The sequence below is a fragment of the Lagenorhynchus albirostris genome, chromosome 8 (genome assembly GCF_949774975.1).
Source record: "Lagenorhynchus albirostris chromosome 8, mLagAlb1.1, whole genome shotgun sequence".
In the NCBI taxonomy this organism is placed as follows: domain Eukaryota; kingdom Metazoa; phylum Chordata; class Mammalia; order Artiodactyla; family Delphinidae; genus Lagenorhynchus; species Lagenorhynchus albirostris.
Window position 1 is genome coordinate 18,375,199 of NC_083102.1, and position 22,918 is coordinate 18,398,116.

General features: G+C 42.1%; 1 long non-coding RNA gene across 1 annotated transcript; it reads left to right on the forward strand.

Moving 5' to 3' along the window:
- Positions 1–2,228: 2,228 nt before the first annotated feature.
- LOC132524552 (uncharacterized) lies at positions 2,229–16,468 on the forward strand. Its single transcript, XR_009541912.1, has 3 exons — positions 2,229–2,332; positions 15,783–15,864; positions 16,312–16,468. It is a non-coding gene; the product is annotated as an uncharacterized LOC132524552 (long non-coding RNA).
- The last annotated feature ends 6,450 nt before the right edge of the window (positions 16,469–22,918 follow it).

The following is a 22,918-nucleotide window of genomic DNA, read 5'->3' on the forward strand; positions in this document are numbered from 1 at the left end:
GGCAGATTTGGGGCAAAGTAGAATCAACAGGGACAAAAATAATTCAGAAGACACCCTGCTGGGAGCTCCAAAGCTTCTAAGAGGAGGCTGCCTGACTGCACCAAAATCAGCTTGGCTGTCCTGCAAGTCAAGGGCACACTAGGTCATGGTGATGGCAATGGCTGGGCAGAGGAAGAAAGGCATAGAACCACACGACTCCGAAGCTTTGGCTGGGCCACTTCTAGAATATTTATAGAAGCAGGCAGTTTGGAGGTATCTAGCCAAATAGTGTCAAATTACTTAGTCATTCAACTACATGTAAATATATCCCTGGGAAGGGATGGGGTTAACCCAAGACATTTATAGGGGCTGGGGGAGGGGCGGTGAAACTGTGCAGCTCTCAGCCAGTGTGTGGCCTGTCACACAGAGAGCCCTGATGTCTGGGGGCCAGAAGATTCCAGTGGAACCCCAAGCACGGGGGAGACTCCGCAGGGCCTTCTGGACCCATGGGCGGAGCGCGCTCCTTCCCACCGCTGGTACTAGCAGGGCGTGGAATCGATGCGTCCCTCAGATCCGCAGAACGTAGCAGGGAAAGGCGATTCCAGGAGAGAGCAGGCCTGATGAATGCACTGCAGCCTTTGAGAAGATTAATGTGTGGCCAAGGGGAAACCAACGAATGTAATTTATTTAGACTTTCAAAAAGGCTCCACGCTAAGGGCTATTTTTAAAAGTCACCGTGGAATCTCGGTTTTAAAGGACTAGCTTTTTGAGGTTAATGTCAACGAGACACCCACATTTTCCCTCTGCTCCTGCCACAAAATATGGACGAATCATGACTTTTACCCCGTGGGGCATTTCCAAGCAGATTCCTACCTCCTCTGGCCCCTCCAGAAGTGATTTTCGATAGCTCCCTTATGAATTCCCATCTGGTTCCTCTCTTAACGCTTTCCACCTAATCTCGATATCTTAGTTAACAGTGATAATGCATGTGTACAATTTATAAATAAATATACATACCTTGGAGTATATACATAGCGCTCTCTCTATATGTATGTGTATATCTCGTCCCCCAACAGACTGGAACCCACCTGAAGACAGGGGCAGAGTCTTCCCATTTTTGCATCCCATCAGCCCTCTGACTGGGGTTCCCTCCCCCTGAATCAGAGAAGACACTGTGACCCCAGACCAGCAATCTTAACCACTATGGTTTACGCCTGGGGCTACGTCCCAAGTGCCTCAAATTCAGCATGGTCAGCCCTGCAGCCCTCATCCCCAGCCCGTCACACAAGCTGATCTTCCTGTGCCCCCTTTTGGTTAGTGGCATCGTTCCCCACCCACCTGGCGGTGCCCACTTCTCTTCATCCTCACTGCACCCACCTTAGCCGGGGCCCCCACTGCTGCACCTGTATTCCAACACCTTCCCACTGGCCAAATCCTTCAAAGGCCAGTGCACAGGGCTCTCCATGTCCGCTCCTGATTTCCCAGTTTCCCCTCCAGCCTCACCTTCTGTCCTGTGTGTGCAGAGCTGAAGCCGCTGCCAGGTAGGGGCCCCTGCAGGTCCTTCACCCACCACGATAACTCCTACTGTCCTCCTGTGACCTTCTGCTCTTCCTCGCCTTGCTGCTTCCAGTTTCTTCCTGTAGTGAAATCCTGCTTGTCCTTTATATACCAACTCAGGTGCTGTCTCCTCTGAGAAAACTTCTCCCAACACCCGGTCTGGGTTTATTGTGTTTCCTATGTGCTCCTTCCTCCAACTCAACAAACGTTTCTCAAGCAGCTACTATGTAACAGGCATTATATTAGGCGAAGGTGATAAACCCACCCTCACAGAATGAAACATGGCTTACAGAGGTTCCTGCAAAGAAATAACAGATTGAAGGTAATGCTAATAATGTAGGTACAAACGAATAAGAATTTTCTTCTGAACTGACATTGCCTCATACAAGCTCTTTGTGAACCACATTTTGAGATAAAAACAATGATTTAATCAGACCTGACAAGAAAACTGCCAAAAGAATACAAAACTATCACCAAGCCTTCTTGAAATATGGATTTGCGTCCTCTGTCGTTAAGGGCAAACCTTGCCCTATTTATAATTCTCATCTCGATATCTTAGTTAACAGTGATAATGCATGTGTACAATTTATAAATAAATATACATACCTTGGAGTATATACATAGCGCTCTCTCTATATATAGATATAGATATAGGAGCCTAGAAGATTTTGCTTATTTATTTGTTATTTTCTAGTTAAGGTGTACAATCAAGACTTCAGAAACCATTTCATTCAAGAACTGAAAGAAGACAATATGGTAGAACTGGGGAGTAGAGGAGAGAAATTAATCTAGCAAGGTAAGCGGGCACATATTTCTATATTAGTACTTATCATACTATTTATAATTGTTTATTTTAGGGATCCTTAACCTGGTATGTAGGGTTAAATTATACCCAATAATTTATGTGTATGAGTATTTTGTGGAGATGATGCATAACCTTCATACAATTCTCTAAATGTCTATGTCTTAGTAAATGTTAGCTATTGATTTAGTTAATGGTCTGCCTCTCCCAACTAAATTGTGTTCCTTGTTGTCAAACACCTCATCTTTATGATCATCATAATAACAGGTATGAAACAGGCATTCAATAATTATTGGATGAATGAACGATTTACTTATTGCTTTCTCTTCCAGCATTGGAAGACAAAGAAACCAGAAAACCAGATGCAAACAAAAGCAGTACTTTCTCATAGAAACAGAGTTTTGTAGGTTTTATTCAATACACGCTTACATAGCACTTACTGTGTTCAGAGACTAGTCTAAGTCTTTGGGCAATATTAACTCCTTCAGTCCTTGTAATTAAACTGAGGAGGAAGGTACTATCATGGTCCTACTTCTTGGGTGGTGAAGCTGAGTCACAGAGAGGTTAAGTGGCTTGTTGAGGGAACACAGCTGGTAAGTGGCAGAGGCAGGGGTCAAACCCAAACAGTCTGGCTGCAGAGTCTGTGCTTGTGACCACCACACTGTGGCATAACCTGCATGTCAGCTCATGGGTAAAGTGTCGTGTCATCAGAAGATACTCAGTGTAACCTGCCAGCAAAGACACCTGCCGTAACCTCCCTTACTCCGTGGCAAAGAATGCCCTTCGAAAACAAAGTAGGAAAAAGCAGAGCTAGGTTCAAAGGGCTGGGGTTCCTACAGCTATGAATGATGGGGCTTGAGTGGATAGATGTACTTTGTAAGATAGCAAGCTGCTGACAAAGTTGTGAGATAATATTTAACGTTTGATTGTGGAAATTCTCAAACATATCCAAAGGTGTAGAGAAAAATACAATGACCCTCCAAGTACCCCTCACCCAGCCCAACAATTACCAACACGTGGCCAGTCACATTTCATCCGTACTCTCACTTGCTCCCCCATTTTATTATTTTGAAGTAAACTCCTGATATTGTGTGATTTCATAGTGGGACTTTAAAATATTGTACTACTCACTTAGAAACTGTCTAGCATTGGAGTCAGGAGACTTGAGTTTGAGCCTTGCCTCTAGAACTTTCCAGCTGTGTCCTTGGGCAATAACGTCTCTGAGCCTCAGTTGCACCACCTGTAAATGATGGATGATAATGCCTGTCCCACCGCATAGTTTTGAGGGTCAGATAATTCAACACACATGAGAATAATTTTTAAACTGTAAGGTCTTAATTGAACCTCGGTGTAACTCTGCTTCCACCCTGCCCCACCATGAGAACTGTGATGCTTAATTTTATACGTCAACTTGGTGAGGCTATGGTGACCAGTTATTTGGTCAAATACCTGTCTGAATGTTGCTGTAAAGTATTTTTAAGGTGGGGTTAACATTTACAATCAGCTGATTTTAAGTAAAGCAGACCACCCTCCATAATAGGGGTGGGTCTCACCCAACCAGTTGAAGGTCTTCAGAGAAGACTGAGGTTTCCCCCAAAAGAAGAAATTCTCCCTCCAGATTGTAGCATAGAAATTCTCCCTGGTTTTTCAGCCTTTGGACTATAGGCTGCAATGTTAACTCTTACTCAAACTTGCAGCCTGCCACTCGACTATGGATTTGGGGCTTGCCAGCCACACTGTCATGTCTGACTTCAAATTGGGATTTGCCAGTGGGAGTCAACAGCAGGCAATTGGAGGGAGAGAGAGGTTGGTGTATTTATTCCCTTGGCTTTCTCCTCATAGGTTGTTCCAAGCTGCTCTTCCCAAGTGGTCTTCTCCACTGTCGAGGTTCAGTACTGCTTCCTCCCCTCCCCTCCAGGTGATGGGGTGACAATGCTCTCCCCACATTGTCCCCAGCCCCAGGTACTATCCCTTGTGGTTTCCTCACACTGTGCCCACACTTTTGCAAATAGTCCCTTTATTAAACTCTTCTCAATTACCCATTTGAGTATGCCATCTGTTTCCTATAGGGACCCCGAGTGATACACATGGTAGAGAAAGCAGTTTAACAGACAATCACATGCTAGGTATGTGGATTAAACAAATTCACTAAGAATTCCATTAGGAACACTTCAAGTGCTCATCAGCATCATTTTTCCGGAGTCCCCAGACTGCCATGTTCCAAGCTCTCCAGCTCTCTGGGAAACTCAGCTCCTGCCTCCCCCACCCCCTCCCTCTCCAAGGTGTTCTTTACTGGGAGCTGGCACTCAGATACGTCAAGTCTGCCCTTGACCCTTTACTACATCTTAGCGGTGTTGGGGGGAACCAACTCCTCCCCTTTCCCACAGTATCACTTCATCTCCTTCCTTCCACGCCAGCTGCATCCTCTTTCCCCATCCTCTGAGCCTTACTCCCTCTGGGACCAGCTAGCCCACAGCCTCTGAAACAGCTCAGTCAAGGCCAGAGTTCCCCATCAATGCCTCATGATCGCCTCCCCAGTTCACCGTCCCTCACATACACGTACAAATACAAAAACGCTTCGCTTATTTAGGTTGCTACTGTCATTTTTCTTTTAGATGTGGTGACTCAACAGTTTGGCCATTTCTACAGAACTACACGGTTAATTTCCACGCACAGCTAATTGGATAGCCTTTCATTTCCCCACTAGTCCCCTAGCCTGGCTCCTGCCACCCCTCACTCCCATAAATATTTATAACTTCACTCCAAATATTAGCAGTATGTTTTGAAAAACACATCCAGTTATACCAGGAATCTGATATTACATTCGAAGCTAGTCACAGCCTTTCCTTCCTTGACAGCTTACTTTGAAAACTGGAAAACAAGCTTTCTTTTTTATAAAAAAATTAATAAATAAAAAAACACAAAAACTTGACCTCTATTCACCAGCACAACAGTGTGTGGAAATTTTGCTTTAAATAATTAAAAATATTAATAAACTACAAAGCAAGAGATATCCATTTTAAGGAGACATTGATACAATGTAGTGATTTTGATGTTCCCCTGATTTCATTAAAATGGGATTATGGGTGGGTGGGTGTGTGTAGCCATAAGAACAAACTCAAAGACCAAAAAGTACAAAAGCTGTTTGGAAGCTAGTTAAAATGGCCTTCAGGTTTTGGGGAGCAGCAATAAAGTCCACACCGTCTCCCTGCCAACCGCCCTCTCTGTCACAAACGTGCAATTTGGATTCAGCCAGCGTTTCTGCTTTTGGACTTTATTACTCAGCTGGTGAATGGCCCCTGGACGTGAACATTACCCACCTCAGGGTCATCAGTCAGCAGGGCTCTCTTTGACATCTTTCTCCACCCAAACCTCCATTAGACCATGGCACCTGGAAATGGGGGAGCTTCCCCGAGCAAATCCGCCCAGCCCGTGTGGCCAGGGAAGGCTCTTCTACTCAGTAGTGGGGAGAAGTAGTGTGGGACAAGGCTGAGAGTCTCTGGGAACCAGGCCTGCTGGGGACCACAGCAGGCACCCAACCCCCCACCCAGCCTGACCCCCTCACCTGGCCTCACTCCCCACCTAGAAGTGGTGGCAGAAACCAGAAGGTCCCCACAAGCTTCACAGCTTTTAAGAGGCAAGTAGCTCTTCTTTGTCCTTATAAGCCATTAGCCTCCACGCCTTGGGAGGCACTTAGAAACAGTAGGTGAGAAGTAAAGAAATACACCCAGACTTTCCCCTTCTGCACACACTTCACTATCCTGCTCTCTAAACTCTTCTTCTCCAAACCTGCCTCCTTCACTCACTCCACCGTTTCTCTCAAACCCACTTTGAAAGAGGGTATCAAACAGCCAAAGGAAAGAAAGAGGTTTTGCATGGAAAGAGGTTTTGCATGGAAAGAGAAAGAGGTTTTGCATGGAAATGTTGTCTTCTACATTTTCTCTCTGGAATTAAACTCCAAGGCTGTGTGATGAGTGCATCTGTTGGGATGTTCAGTTCTTTCTACTACGCTGTCTTTGCGTGTCTTAGGAGGGGCCTGGACTTCAGGATCAGGTAGATCTGGGTGCTATTAATTACTAGATGACTTTGCAATAGTATTTAACCTTTCAGGGTCTGCAGTTCCTCATTTGTCAATAGGGCCTCATAAGGGGATAATTATGAAGATTAAGTTTAGTTAATGAATACAAAGAAACTATGGGCAGAACTTAAAATATTTGGGGTCTTCAATCACACAAAAGATACCGTTACGGGGCACAGAATTTGCATATTCTTTTCAGATGAATAGTTAAGGCCCATTCTGAATGTAGACAGTATGAGACTTACCAAGGGGGAAACCCCAGCCTGGAAACTCTGAGAAACAGGCAGAGCGGCTTCACCCCAATACTCCCATCTCCTAGGTTTCTAAACTAAATCTCTCCTGAGAATTAAATTCTCCCCTTGAGTTTGCGTGCTCCCAGCTGCACTGGGCCCCAGTGTCTTCTGTTATTTAAATGGATCAGAAGTTCAAACGCGGACATGATCCTGTTTCTGTGTTTAGCTATGACACTTCTTCCCACCAAGTCTGCAGGACTTGCGTCAGGTCTCCCGGTTCCATTCTTGTCCCCACTACAGTCTGCACTCACAACAGTGAGAGGAAATTTCTTCTTTTTTTGTTTCTTTTTTTTTAACATCTTTATTGGAGTATAATTGCTTTACAATGGTGTGTTAGTTTCTGCTTTATAACAAAGTGAATCAGTTACACACATACATATATCCCCGTATCTCCTCCCTCTTGCGTCTCCCTCCCACCCTCCCTATTCCACCCTCTAGGTGGTCACAAAGCACGAGCTGATCTCCTGTGCCATGCGGCTGCTTCCCACCAGCTATCTATTTTACGTTTGGTAGTGTATATATGTCCATGCCACTCTCTCACTTCGTCCCAGCTTATCCTTCCCCCTCCCCACGTCTTCAAGTCCATTCTCTAGGAGGTCTGCCTCTTTATTCCTGTCCTGCCCCTAGGTTCTTCGTGACCTTTTTTTTTTTTTAGATTCCATATATATGTGTTAGCATACGGTATTTGTTTTTCTCTTTCTGACTTACTTTACTCTGTATGACAGACTCTAGATCCATCCACCTCACTACAAAGAGTTCAATTTCGTTTCTTTTTATGGCTGAGTAATATTCCATTGTATACATATGCCACATCTTTTTTATCCATTCATCTGTCGATGGACACCTAGGTTGCTTCCATGTCCTGGCTATTGTAAATAGAGCTGCAACGAACATTGTGGTACATGACTCTTTTTGAATTATGGTTTTTCTCAGGGTATATGCCCAGTAGTGGGATTGCTGGGTCATATGGTAGTTCTATTTTCAGTTTTTTAAGGACCCTCCATACTGTTCTCCATAGTGGCTGTATCAATTTACATTCCCACCAACAGTGCAAGAGGGTTCCCTTTTCTCCACACCCTCTCCAGCATTTGTTGTTTGTAGATTTTTTGATGATGGCCATTCTGACTGGTGTAGTTTTGTAGTTTTGATTTGCATTTCTCTAATGATTAATGATGTTGAGCATTCTTTCATGTGTTTGTTAGCAATCTGTATATCTTCTTTGGAGAAATGTCTATTTAAGTCTTCTACCCATTTTTGGATTGGGTTGTTTGTTTTTTTGATATTGAGCTGCATGTAAATTTTGGAGATTAATCCTTTGTTAGTTGCTTCGTTTGCAAATATTTTCTCCTATTCTGAGGGTTGTCTTTTCATCTTGTTTATGGTTTCCTTTGCTGTGCAAAGGCTTTTAAGTTTCATTAGGTCGCATTTGTTTATTTTTGTTTTTATTTCCATTTCTCTAGGAGGTGGGTCAAAAAGGATCTTGCTGTGATTTATGTCATAGAGTGTTCTGCCTATGCTTTCCTCTACGAGTTTTATAGTGTCTGGCCTTAAATTTAGATCTTAAATCCATTTTGAGTTTAATTTTGTGTATGGTGTTAGGGAGTGTTCTAATTTCATTCTTTTACATGTAGCTGTCCAGTTTTCCCAGCAACACTTATTGAAGAGGCTGTCTTTTCTCCATTGTTTATTCTTGCCTCCTTTATCAAAAATAAGGTGACCATATGTGCATGGGTTTATCTCTGGGCTTTCTATCCTGTTCCATTGATCTATACTTCTGTTTTTGTGCCAGTACCATACTGTCTTGATTACTGCAGCTTCATAGTATAGTCTGAAGTCAGGGAGCCTGATTCCTCCAGCTCCGTTTTTCGTTCTCAAGATTGCTTTGGCTTTTTGGGGTCTTTTGTGTTTCCATACAAATTGTGAAATTTTTTGCTCTAGTTCTGTGAAAAATGCCATTGGTAGTTTGATAGGGATTGGATTGAATCTGTAGATTGCTTTGGGTAGTATAGTCATTTTCACAATATTGATTCTTCCAATCCAAGAATATGGGATATCTCTCCATCTGTTGGTATCATCTTTAATTTCTTTCATCAGTGTCTTATAATTTTCTGCATACAGGTCGTCTCCTTAGGTAGGTCTTTTGTCTCCTTAGGTAGGTTTATTCCTAGGTATTTTATTCTTTTTGTTGCAGTGGTAAATGGGAGTGTTTCCTTAATTTCACTTCCAGGTTTTTCATCATTAGTGTATAGGAATGCAAGAGATTTCTGTGCGTTAATTTTGTATCCTGCTACTTTACCAAATTCATTGATTAGCTCTAGTAGAGTTCTGGTAGCATCTTTAGGATTCTCTATGTATAGTATCATGTCATCTGCAAAGAGTGACAGCTTTACTTCTTTCTGATTTGGATTCCTTTTATTTCTTTTTCTTCTCTGATTGCTGTGGCTAAAACTTCCAAAACAATGTTGAATAATAGTGGTGAGAGTGGGCAACCTTTTCTCGTTCCTGATCTTAGTGGAAATGGTTTCAGTTTTTCACCATTGAGAACAATGTTGGCTGTGGGTGTGTCATATATGGGCTTTATTATGTTGAGGTAAGTTCCCTCTATGCCTACTTTCTGAAGGGTTTTTATCATAAATGGGTGTTGAATTTTGTCAAAAGCTTTTTCTGCATCTATTGAGATGATCATATGGTTTTTATTCTTCAATTTGTTAATATGGTGTATCACATTGATTGATTTGTATATATTGAAGAATTCTTGCATTCCTGGGATAAACCCCACTTGATCATTGTGTGTGATCCTTTTAATGTGCTGTTGGATTCTGTTTGCTAGTATTTTGTTGAGGATTTTTGCATCTATGTTCATCAGTGATACTGGCCTATAGTTTTCTTTTTTTGGTGACATCTTTGTCTGGTTTTGGTATCAGGGTGATTGTGGCCTCGTAGAATCAGTTTGGGAGTGTTCCTCCCTCTGCTATATTTTGGAAGAGTTTGAGAAGGGTAGGTGTTAGCTCTTCTCTAAATGTTTGATAGAATTCACCTGTGAAGCCATCTGGTCCTGTACTTTTGTTTGTTGGAAGATTTTTAATCACAGTCTCAATTTCAGGGCTTGTGTTTGGTCTATTTATATTTTCTGTTTCTTCCAGGTTCAGTCTCAGGAGGTTGTGCTTTCCTAAGAATTTGTGCATTTCTTCCAGCTTGTCCATTTAATTGGCATATAGTTGCTTGTAGTAATCTCTCATGATCCTTTGTATTTCTGCCATGTCAGTTGTTACTTCTCCTTTTTCATTTCTAATTCTATTGATTTGAGTTTTCTCCCTTTTTTTCTTGATGAGTCTGGCTAATGGTTTATCAATTTTGTTTATGTTCTCAAAGAACGAGCTTTTAGTTTTATTGATCTTTGCTATTGTTTCCTTCATTTCTTTTTCATTTATTTCTGATCTGATCTTTATGATTTCTTTCCTTCTGCTAACTTAGGGTTTTTTTGTTCTTGTTTCTCTAATTGCGTTAGGTGTGAGGTTAGGTTGTTTATTCGAGATGTTTTTTGTTTCTTAAGGTAGGATTGTATTGCTATAAACTTCCCTCTTAGAACTGCTTTTGCTGCATCCCATAGGTTTTGGGTTGTCATGTTTTCATTGTCATTTGTTTCTAGGTATTTTTAAAATTTATTTATTTTTGTCTGTGTTGGGTCTTCATTTCTGTGCGAGGGCTTTCTCTAGTTGTGGTAAGTGGGGGCCACTCTCATCACGATGCATGGGCCTCTCACTATCATGGCCTCTCTTGCTGTGGAGCACAGGCTCCAATGTGCAGGTTCAGTAGTTGTGGCTCACGGGCCTAGTTGCTCCATGGCATGTGGGATCTTCCCAGACCAGGGCTCGAACCTGTGTCCCCTGCATTAGCAGGCAGATTCTCAACCACTGCGCCACCAGGGAAGCCCCCTAGGTATTTTTTGATTTCCTCTTTGATTTCTTCAGTGATCTCTTGGTTATTAAGTAGTGTATGGTTTAGTCTCCATGTGTTTGTATTTTTTACAGATTTTTTCCTGTAATTGATATCTAGTGTCATAGCATTGTGGTCCGAAAAGCTACCTGATATGATTTCAATTTTCTTAAATTTACCAAGGCTTGATTTGTGACCAAAGATATGATCTATCCTGGAGAATGTTCCATGAGCACTTTAGAAGAAAGTGTATTCTGTTATTTTTGGATGCAATGTCCTATAAATATCAATTAAGTCCATCTTGTTTAATGTATCATTTAAAGCTTGTGTTTCCTTATTTACTTGCATTTTGGATGCTCTGTCCATTGGTGAAATTGGGGTGTTAAAGTCCCCTACTATGATTGTGTTACTGTCGATTTCCCCTTTTATGGCTGTTAGCATTTGCCTTATGTATTGATGTGCTCCTATGTTGGGTGCATAAATATTTACAATTATTATATCTTCTTGTTGGATTGATCCCTTCATCATTATGTAGTGTCCTTCTTTGTCTCTTGTAATAGTCTTTGTTGTAAAGTCTATTTTTTCTGATATGAGAATTGCTACTCCAGCTTTCTTTTGAGTTCCATTTGCATGGAGTATCTTTTTCCATCCTCTCACTTTCAGTCCGTATGTCCCTAGGTCTGAAGTGGGTCTCTTGTAGACAACATATATACGGGTCTTGTTTGTGTATCCATTCAGCCAGTCTATGTCTTTTGATTGGAGCATTTAATCCATTTACATTTAAGGTAATTATTGATATGTATGTTCCTATTACCATTTTCTTAATTGTTTTGGGTTTGTTATTGTAGCTCTTTTCCTTCTCTTGTGTTTCCTGCCTAGAGAAGTTCCTTTAGCATTTGTTGTGGTGCTGAATTCTCTTTGCTTTTGCTTGTCTGTAAAGGTTTTAATTTCTCCGTTGAATCTGAATGAGATCCTTGCTGGGTTGAGTAATCTTGGTTGTAGGTTTTTCCCTTTCATCACTTCAAATATGTCCTGCCACCCACTTCTGCCTTGCAGAGTTTCTGCTGAAAGATCAGCTGTTAACCTTATGGGGATTCCCTTGTATGTTATTTGTTGCTTTTCCCTTGCTGCTTTTAATATATTTTTTTGTATTTAATTTTTGATAGCTTGATTAATATGTGTCTTGGCATGTTTCTCTTTGGATATATCCTGTATCAGACTCCCTGCGCTTCCTGGACTTGATTAAGTATTTCCTTTCCCATATTAGGGAAGTTTTCAACTATAATCTCTTCAAGTATTTTCTCAGACCCTTTCTTTTTCTCTTCTTCTTCTGGGACCCCTATAATTCGAATGTTGGTGCATTTAATATTGTCCCAGAGGTCTGTGAGACTGTCCTCAATTCTTTTCATTCTTTTTTCTTTATTCTGCTCTGCAGTAGTTATTTCCACTATTTTATCTTCCAGGTCACTTATCCATTCTTCTGCCTCACTTATTCTGCTATTGATTCCTTCTAGAGAATTTTAAATTTCATTTATTGTGTTTTCATCATTGTTTGTTTGCTCTTTAGTTCTTCTAGGCCCTTGTTAAACGTTTCTTTTATTTTCTCCATTCTATTTCCAAGATTTTGGATCATCTTTACTATCATTATGCTCACTTATTTTTCAGGTAGACTGCCTATTTCCTCTTCATTTGTTTGGTCTGGTGGGTTTTTACCTCGTTCCTTCATCTGCTGTGTGTTTCTCTGTCTTCTCATTTTGCTTAACTTACTTTGTTTGGGGGTTTCCTTTTCTCAGGCTGCAGGTTCGTAGTTCCCGTTGTTTTTGGTGTCTGCCCCGGGTGGCTAAGGTTGGTTCAGTGGGTTGTGTAGGCTTCCTAGTGGAGGGGACTGGTGCCTGTGTTCCTGTGGATGAGGCTGGATCTTGTCTTTTTGGTGGGCAGGTCCGCGTTCGGTGGTGTGTTTTTGGGTGTCTGTGACCTCATTATGATTTTAGGCAGCCTCTCTGCTAATGGGTGGGGTGTGTTCCTGTCTTGCTAGTTGTTTTGGCATAGGGTGTCTAGCACTGTAGCTTGCTGGTAATTGAATGGAGCTGGGTCTTCGTGTTGAGATGGAGATCTCTGGGAGAGCTTTCGCCGTTTGATATTACGTGGATCTGGGAGGTCTCTGGTGGACCAATGTCCTGAGCTTGGTTCTCTCACCTCAGAGGCACAGGCCTGATGTCCGGCCAGAGCACCAAGACCCTGTCATCCACATGGCTCAGAATAAAAGGGAGAAAAAAAGAAAGAGAGAAAGAAAAAATAAAATAAAATGAAATAAAGTTATTAAAATAAGAAGTAAAAAATAATTATTAAATATAAAAAATTTTTAAGTAATAAAAAAATATAAAAAAGAAAGAAAGAAGAGAGCAACCAAACCAAGAAACAAATCCACCAATGATAACAAGAGTTAAAAACTATACTAAAAAAAAAACCGGACAGACAGAACCCTAGGACAAATGGGTAAAAGCAAAACTATACAGACAAAATCTCACACAGAAGCATACACATACACACTCACAAAAAGGGAAAAAGGGGGAAAAAAATATATCGTTGCTCCCAAAGTCCACCTCCTCAATTTGGGATGATTCGTTGTCTATTCAGGTATTCCACAGATGCAGGGTACATCAGGTTGATTGTGGAGATTTAATCCGCTGCTCCTGAGGCTGCTGGGAGAGATTTCTCTTTCTCTTCTGTGTTCGCACAGCTCCCGCGGTTCAGCTTTGGATTTGGCCCCGCCTCTGCGTGTAGGTCGCCGGAGGGCGTCTGTTTTTCGCTCAGACAGGACGGGGTTAAAGGAGCCGCTGATTCGGGGGCTCTGGCTCACTCAGGCCGGGGGGAGGGAGGGGCACGGAGCGCGGGGCGCGCCTGCGGCGGCAGACGCAGGCGTGACGTTGCACCAGCCTGAGGCGCGCCCTGCGTTCTCCCGGGGAAGTTGTCCCCGGGAGACAATCCCGGGACCCTGGCAGTGGCGGGCTGCACAGGCTCCCGGAAGGGGGGTGTGGAGAGTGACCAGTGCTCTCACACAGGCTTCTTGGTGGCGGCAGCAGCAGCCTTAGCGTCTCCTGCCCGTCTCTGGGGTCCACGTTGTTAGCCGCGGCTCGCGCCCGTTTCTGGGGCTCCTTTAGGTGGCGCTCTGAATCCCCTCTCCTCACGCACCAGGAATCAAAGAGGGAAGAAAAAGTCTCTTGCCTCTTCGGCAGCTCCGGACTTTTCCCGGATTCCCTCCCGGCTAGCTGTGGTGCGCTAGCCTCTTCAGGCTGTGTTCACGCCGCCAACCCCAGTCCTCTCCCTACGCTCCGAACGAAGCCCGAGCCTCAGCTCGCAGCCCCGCCCGCCCCGGAGGGCGAGCAGACAAGCCTCTCGGGCTGGTGAGTGCTGGTCGGCACCGATCCTCTGTGCGGGAATCTCTCCGCTTTGCCCTCTGCACCCTTGTTGCTGTGCTCTCCTCCGCGGCTCCGAAGCTTCCCCCCTCCGCCCCCAGCAGTCTCCGCCCGCAAAGGGGCTTCCTAGTGTGTGGAAACTTTTCCTCCTTCACGGCTCCCTCCCACTGGTGCAGGTCCCGTCCCTATCCTTTTGTCTCTGTTTTTTCTTTTTTCTTTTGCCCTACCCAGGTACGTGGGGAGTTTCTTGCCTTTTGGGAGGTCTGAGGTCTTCTGCCAGTGTTCAGGAGGTGTTCTGTAGGAGCAGTTCCACGTGTAGATGTATTTGTGTGGAGGAAGGTGATCTCCACTTCTTACTCTTTCACCATCTTGAAGCTCCTCCGAGAGGAAATTTCTCGAAAATAAATCAGACCGTGTCTCTCCTCTGCTCATCATCCCCCAGGGGCTCCCATCTCCCTCGGGGTAAAATCCCAGTTCTCCATAGTGGCCTGCAAGGTGCTCCATGACATGGTCCTCCCCCACCCCACCCCTGCTGTCTCTTCCAGCTCATCCACTCCAGCCACACTGACACCAAACACACCAAGTGCATGCCAGCCACAAGGCCTTTGCACTTGCTTCCCTTGATCTGTAAGGGTTTTTTTTTTTTACACCAGAAGTTTGTATGACTTGCACCATCACTTTTTTAAGACTTCTCAAGCATCAGTGAGGTCATCCCTAACCATCTAAAATATAAAATAGTTTGCACACACACACACACACACCACACCACACCACACCATACCATTACTTCTATACCTGTGTGTTGCTTTATTTTTCTTCATAGCACACAACATCATCCAACATACTATGCCTTTTCAAATGACCAGACTTTATGTTTAGAACAGTTTAAGGTTTACAGAAAAATTGAGCAGAAGGTACATAAAGTTCATAGTTTACATTAGGGTTTATCTTTGTGTTGTACAATTCTATGGGTTTTGACAAATGCATAAGGTCATGTATCCACTGTTACATGTTATCTATCCACCATGTGGTATCATACAAATAGTTCCACTGCCCTAAAAATCCTTGTGCTCCACGCATTCATCTCTCCTCCCTCCCCCAAATCCCTGGTAACCACTGATCTCTGTTCTGTCTCTGTAGTTTTGTCTTTTCCAGAATGTCATACAGTTGGAATCATACAATATGTAGTCTTTCAGGTTGGCTTCTTTTACTCAGCAATATGCATTTAAGATTCCCCCATGTCATTTTGGTGGCTTAATAGCTCATTTATCTTTTTTAAGTCACTGAATAATATTTCATTGTATGAATGGATCACAGTTTGTTTATCCATTCACCTATTGAAGGACATTGTGGTTGCTTCCAATTTGGGGCAATTATGAATAAAGATGCTATAAACATTTGTGTGCAGGGTTTTATGTGGATATAATTTTCAACTCATTTGGGAAAATACCAGGGAGCATGATTGTTGGATCATACAGTAAGCATATGGTTAACTTTGTAAAAAACTACCAAACTGTCTTCCAAAGTGGCAGTATCATTTTGCCCTCCCACCAGCAACGAGTGAGAATTCCTGTTGCTACACATGCTCACCAGCATTTGGTATTGTCAGTGTTTTGGATTTTAGCATTCTAATAGATGTGTATGATATCTTGTTATTGTTTTAATTTGCAATTCCCTAATGATATGTGACATTGAAAAAGCCTCTGTATTTTTTTTCCTAGTTCATCAGCCCTATGGTATCAAAGACTCCTCTGTTTCACTCATTGCTGTTTCCCCCAGGCCTCAGAACAGCATCTATATAAGGTAGGCTCTTTGTAAGTGTTTGTTAAATTAATTAATTAATTTTAAGAGGAGCTGATTTTATCATTTTTAATTCTCAGTTGCACCTCATGTCCAAGATGACCCCCCAACATCTTGTGGAGACTGGTCTTCCACCCCTAGACCACTGTGGACCTGACATTGTGAGATGGAGCACAGCTCCAGAAGGGGCAGGGTGACAAAGGCAGTCTCTTTTATTTTTTAATTTTATTTAAAAAAAATTTTTTTAGTCTTTTTTATACTGGGGAATGTGGTGGGCCGAATAATAGCCCCCTAACGATGCCCACATCTTAATCCCCAGAACCTGTGAATATGTTGCCTTAAGTGATAGAAGGGATTTTGCAGGTGTGATTAAATTGAGGCTCATGAGATAAGGAGAGTAGCCTGAATTAGCCAGGTGGGTCTAATTAACCAAAAGGGTCCATATATAAGGGAGGCAGGCGGGTCAGAGTCATAAAGGTCATGTGATGATGGAAGCAGAGGTCAGAGCGTTGCAGGGCCATGAGCCAAGGAATATGGCTGCCTCTAGAAGCTGGAAAAGGTGAAAAAGAAGGATTCTCTCCAAAACCTCTAGAAGTAACACAGCCACACCGACCTCCAGACCGGTAAGAGAATAAATTTGTGTTGCTTTCAGCAATTACGTTAGTGGTAATCTGTTTCAGCAGCAATAGAAAACCAACACAGGAGGCACCTGCATATAAGAAAATAATGAAATTGTGTGAGAAATGCTAGAATCAAAACTCATCTCTGTGACAGACTGAGCTTGAAGATGAGGAAATGATTAAAACCTCTTTAGACGAAAGCATTGTATTTTCAACAGTGTGCTCAAAAGGCAAGGAGGAATAAGGGGTCAGTCCCCTGGAGCTCGGCCCACCAGTGGTGCAGAGAAATTGAGCATTTGTTTCCCATAGACTGTGTGTTGTTTACCTCTGTATGCCCAGAGCCTGCTGAAGCATTAGGCACAGAGTAGGTGCTCACTGAATGCGTGTGGAATGCATGGAGTGGCAGGAAATGGAATAGAAGGGAAAACTGGGGCAGAGGTAGAGGTCTTACTGGAAACGGGAGAGATTTAGTTACCGGCAGCTGTCCAGGTGCCAAGACTCCTCTGAGCCTATAGAGGCCCCTCCTGGAAGAGGGAAGGAGACAGAACTACAAAGAAGGTCAGAGGAGGTGCTTGTTGCTCAGAGGAGGTCTGTTTTGCTTCCATCTTCAGTAGTGCCTGGATCGTTCTGTAGTTCCTAAGCTGCACCTACCCTGACCTACAAACCTGTTGAGCTCATCCCCTTGGGCTCAGTTTGTATAATCAAGGACCAGGTAGTCGGCACAGGTTTGATTTCAGACAATGGACCTGCTCTAGCTATGCAGATGGCAACTGGCCTGTCTCCCCTTCCTTTATCTGTTTCTGTGGCCTCTGTTTTGCCCAGACTCAGCATATACACAAGGTCAGCCCCCATTCACTGGTTTCCGTAAGAAAGCCAAGCAAACCAAGCATTTTACGGTTTTTAATAATATTAGTGAAGAAGGATCCCACTGTGTAACCCATGATCTCCCACCATCTTATCTTATTCTTCCTCCCTTTTTACTCTCCTCTTTCCCATCTCCAAGACAAAATAAACACATAGATAAATAAGGTTTGCTTTCTTAAGCAGAGTAACTCTGGCTGTTTCTCTGAAACCTTGGCACCAGAGAACAGCTATGCTTCAAAGGAATTGACTACACACGTGAGCTTATCACGGCATTTTTCTCAAAAAGGCAAGTCTCTTCCTAAGATAAATTCTTGTATCAGCTACTAAGAGGATAGCATTTTTTTCATCTCATTGTGCCGGGGAACTGCAGCTGAGTGGAGTAAGTCATCTGTCACACAAACCATCCCCTCCTGGCTCGGACCCCAGGTGCTGCTCATGGCTGAGCTCTGCAATAAAAGAGCAAGTCAAGCCTCCCAGAGTTTTTCATCATTATCGCTACAGGGCTCTGAGAACACGAGACACCGCCATACTGGTCCCAGCAGCTCTGCAATGGTGGAAGATAGCACCAGGGACTTCAGAAGTGCCACAGGAAAACTCCTTTGCTCAGACAGTTAGGCCTTCAAATCAGACATCAGCTAGTGGCAGCCTCAGTGGGGACCCAGGTGGAGAATTCATGCCTAGATGTTCCTTTTGGAGTTGACGCAATCTGGCATCATCCAATGAATAGGAAAAGTAAAACTGTGCTGTGTAACCAAGATAACTAATGCATAGAATTCACATGAGACACCCTCACTCCAGGATGTCTGGAATATTCTGGGAGGAATTTGAGCTTTAAAAAGATTAACTGCCCTAGGTTCTCAACAAGGGGACCCATTGGGGTCTCTCTGCTAGATTTCTATCACGAATGGGAAATAATCAGTCAAATAAAACATGTGCTTTGTCAGTGTGTCTTCCATGGCACATAGTGTGGCTTGTCTTGCTCAAGTTTATTTAAGAATAACTTCAGGGCTTCCCTGGTGGCGCAGTGGTGGAGAGTCCGCCTGCCGATGCAGGGGACATGGGTTCGTGCCCCGGTCCGGGAAGATCCCACATGCCGCGGAGCAGCTGGGCCCGTGAGCCGTGGCCGCTGAGCCTGCGCGTCTGGAGCCTGTGTTGCGCAACGGGAGAGGCCACGGCAGCGAGAGGCCCACGTACCGCAAAAAAAAATAAATAAAATAAGAATAACTTCAAAGTGTGGAGGAAAGAGAGCTTGGCTATCTTGGCCCCCTCTTGCCTTCTCTAATGCTATCCTGTCTCCCTTTCTTCTTCCTCTCTGTGGGACACAGATATGGAGACAAAGCTTCTTTTTTGCTGATCCAGGAAAGGGCAGAGTTAGTTCCATCTCTGATTAAAGATACTCATGAATTTTCATGACAAGTTCCTTATCCCTCCATCTTTCCCACACCTCCCAGTCAACTCTGTTGATTCATGTGAGCTAAGATCTTGGTACCTTTGCATAATGGATGCTAAAAGCTACTTCTGTATGGTTAAAAGTCCTGTTTCTATAAACCTCAGATCGAGCCAGTGGCTTTATAGCCTGCTCAATCATATAATCATTTTTACAAAGTGTGAGGTAGAGCCCTTTCTTCCACTTACTCAACACTCATTCTGTTGTCATCAATATCCTTCTAATCTCTTTAAGTTGTAAATAGATGAGCCACAAATTGGGAAAGATAAGGAATCTACTGGAAGAGAGTTGAAAGTTCAGTGCTACTGTAAGCTTTACTTGGTGTCAATAGCAATTTATTTCATCTAATGATCTGCATGGGCATAAGCATAAAGAGCGTAAGCATGTTTGTGCTCATGGTTATAAATCTTGTACTTGAGTTCACGGAGACCCTTTGGTCTGTGCCTGACTCTCTCCCATTGCTCAAGGTTGTTTGCGCCTTCCCACGTGCATGGGAGCCACCAGACAGAGGTCACCCAGGTGCAGCAGGACCCCCTGACCTCATGCCATCTTCTCCTTCATGCCCACAACTCTGTGTCCTCCCTAGCACACAGGAATGATGTCCTAACTGGCTTCTCAAAGGCTGGATGTTTTGGCGTCAGCATCCTTTCTTTCTCCCAAAGCTGACTTGCCAGCGCTTCTCTGGACCATCCACTCTACCTGCCTTTTCTTCTTTACACCAAACTCCTATGGATTTTCTCTTCTGTGGGTTTATTAGTATTTTTAAACCAGCATTAATATGTCTAGTTTTCCCCCATAGTGTACGTCATATAATTTTTAAATTCTCTCTTCCTGCCCCATCACATGCATACAGTGAAAACATTATACCCCATACTTCACCTGTTAGAATTCCTTTTGCCTATCACACTTATGTATTTTTCAACTCATTTTCTACCACCCTGTGATGAGAAACTTAGACTTACCATGACCAAAGTCTTTTATACCAAGTGATATTGGCTACCATTTGTCTAGATCTGTGTAATACCTGATATAGAGACCAGGAACTTGGGAGTCTGTGTTTAAGGGACTTGTTTAACATTAGACTGCTAGCAAGTGGAGGAGCTGGGGCTAATTTCATGGTCTTTTTGACTCTAGGACACATTTTCTTAACCCATGGCCTGGTTACGGTCCGGAGTATTTGAAATCAGCACTGATACTAACATTTGGTTGTTGTACTACTCCCCCAGACTTTGAGACTCCCCATCTTTCCGTATAACACTGGTAATTTTAGGAAGGTTGGAGGGAACTTGTGCATTCTGTCCCACCTTTATTCTACTAGCCCCAGGCTTCCTGAGCCTAGTCAATCCCACTCAGCAGTTTCACCAAGCCATACCCCCGATCATCAAAACTCCTATCCTTTCCTTCAGATGGTGGATGAAAGCAACCTGCTTTATTTTTAGACCTTAAGTATAAAACAAAACCTACTTGAGAAGCATTCTAGCAGTCACTTTAAAAATTGTTTACAAATGGTAGTGTTTGTCCTTGAACAATAAAGTTAAAATTTGAACACGACCTTCCCGATCTTCCAAGCCTGAAGATGAGAAAAACCTATGGACTGAAAATAACCAAAAGGATTTGAAACGGCTTGTGCATGCCAAATCCCTTTTGCGATTAAAATAGATTTTTTAAAATAAATAACAAAATTCAGTAAACACATATGATTCCACTTGAATAAGATCCAGAGATATTTATGGTTTAGGGTTTCACTGTTTTTCTGGGCTCGTTGAGGGACATTGAGCAATTTAGTTTCAACCTCTCTTTCTGTTGTTTGATTTGGAGGTCTGGGCATTAAAGAGGCAAAAATATCTAGAGCTGGGGCTGAGTAGGTGTGAATCCCAGATTAATGACAATTAGTACTTTAATAAGGTATCAGGTTGAATAAGGTCCTTTTTATACTGATGTCACTCTGCTCTCAAAATAGCTTTTCTTCTGAATCTAGACTGTTCTGATGAATTTAATATTATTAGAATGTTTTCAAAACGTTCTTAGCTACTCTCACCTGTTCAGATGAACCTTGTAATTACATTGCCAATTTCCCAAAAATAGTCCCATCAGCATATTGATTGGGTTTTTAATAAATTGATAAACTAATCTGGGAAAAAGTAACATTTTTACAGTATTCAGCCCTGTTATATAGAAGTATGCATATGTCTCCATCTTTTTAAAACTTAAATTTATAAGTAGTGAATATATTTTGCTGTTTCACCTCCAAAACTGTACTAATTTTATGCTATTTTTTAAAAAAGTGATTTCTGCTTTTATCTCTGCCATTGTGTTTTCCTAACATTTGTTTTAATCTTATTATTTATTTTTTTAAATTGAAGTATAGTTAATTTATAAATATCATATTAGTTTTAGGTGTATAGCAGAACGATTCAGTATTTTTACAGATTATACTTCATTAAAAGTAATTACAAGATAATGGCTATAATTCCCTGTGCTGTACACTATATCCTTGTTGCTTATCTATTTTATACATAGTAGTTTGTACCTTTTAATCCCATCTTGCTTCTCCCCCTTTTCCTCTTCCACCGGTAACCACTAGTTTGTTTTCTATATCTGTGAGTCTGTTTCTGTTTTGCTTTATACATTAGTTTGTTTTACTTTTTAGATTCTACATATGAGTGATACAGTATTTGTCTTTCTCTGACCTATTTCACTAAGCATAATATTCTCTAGGTCCATCCATGTTGCTGCAAGTGGCAGAATTTCATTCTTTTTATGCCCAAGTAATATTCCATTGTGTGTGTGTGTGTGTACGTATACATACATATTTTTTTCCCCACATCCTCTTTATCCATTTGTCTGTTGATGGACACTTGGGTCGTTTCCATATCTTGGCTATTGTAAATAGTGCTGCTATGAACATTGGGGTGCATGTATTTTTTCAAATTAGTGTTTTTGGTTTTTCCAGATATATACCCAGGAGTAGAATTGCTGGATCATATGGTTGTTCTAGTTTCAGTTTTTTGAGGCACCTCCATATTGTTTTCCATAGTGGCTGCACCAATTTACATTCCCACCAACAGTGTACAAGGGTTCTCTTTTCTCTCCATCTTCACCATCATATGTAATTTGTAGACTTTTTTGATGATAGCTATTCTGACAGGTGTGTGGTGATACCTCATTGTGGATTTGATTTGCATTTCTCTAATAATTAGCAACATTGAACATTTTTTCATGTGCCTGTTAGCCATCTGTATGTCTTCTTTGGAAAAAATGTCTATTCAGGTCTTCTGCCCATTTTTTGATTGGGTTGTTTTTTTGACATTGAGTTGTATGAACTATTCATATATGTTGGATATTAACCCTTTGCCAGTCATGTCATTTGCAAATATTTTCTCCCATCTGTAGGTTGTCTTTTCATTTTGTCGATGGTTTCCTTTGCTGTGCAAAAGCTTTTATGTTTAATTAGATTCAATTTGTTTATTTTTGCTTTTTTTGTCTTGGGAAACAGATCCAAGAAAATATTGCTATGATTTATGTCAGAGTGTTCTACCTATGTTCTCTTCTAGGAATTTTATGGTATCATGTCATACATTTAGGTCTTTAATCCATTTTGAGTTTGTTTTTGTATATAGTGTGAGGAAATGTTCTAATCTCATTGCTTTACATATAGCTGTTCAGTAACTTACTGAAGAGACTGTTTTTCTCTACTGTATATTATTACCTCCTTTGTGGTAGATTAATTGACCATAAGTGATGGGTTTATTTCTGGGCTCTCTCTTCTGTTCCATCGATCTATGTGTGTGTTTTTGCGCCAGTACCATGCTGTTGTAATTACTATAGCTTTGTAGTGTAGTCTGAAGTCTGGGAGGGTGATACCTCCAGCTATGTTCTTTTTTCTCAAGATTGCTTTGGCAATTCAGGGTCTTTTTTGTAGTTCTGCATGAATTTTAGGATTATTTGTTCTAGTTTTCTGAAAAAATGCCATGGGCATTTTGATAGAGATTGTACTAAATCTGTAGATTGCTTTAGGTAGTATGGGCATTTTTAACAATATTTATTCTTCCAATCCAAGAGGACAAGGTATCTTTCCATTTCTTTGTATCATTTCTTTGCATTCTTATTATTCTTTTTTTTTTCT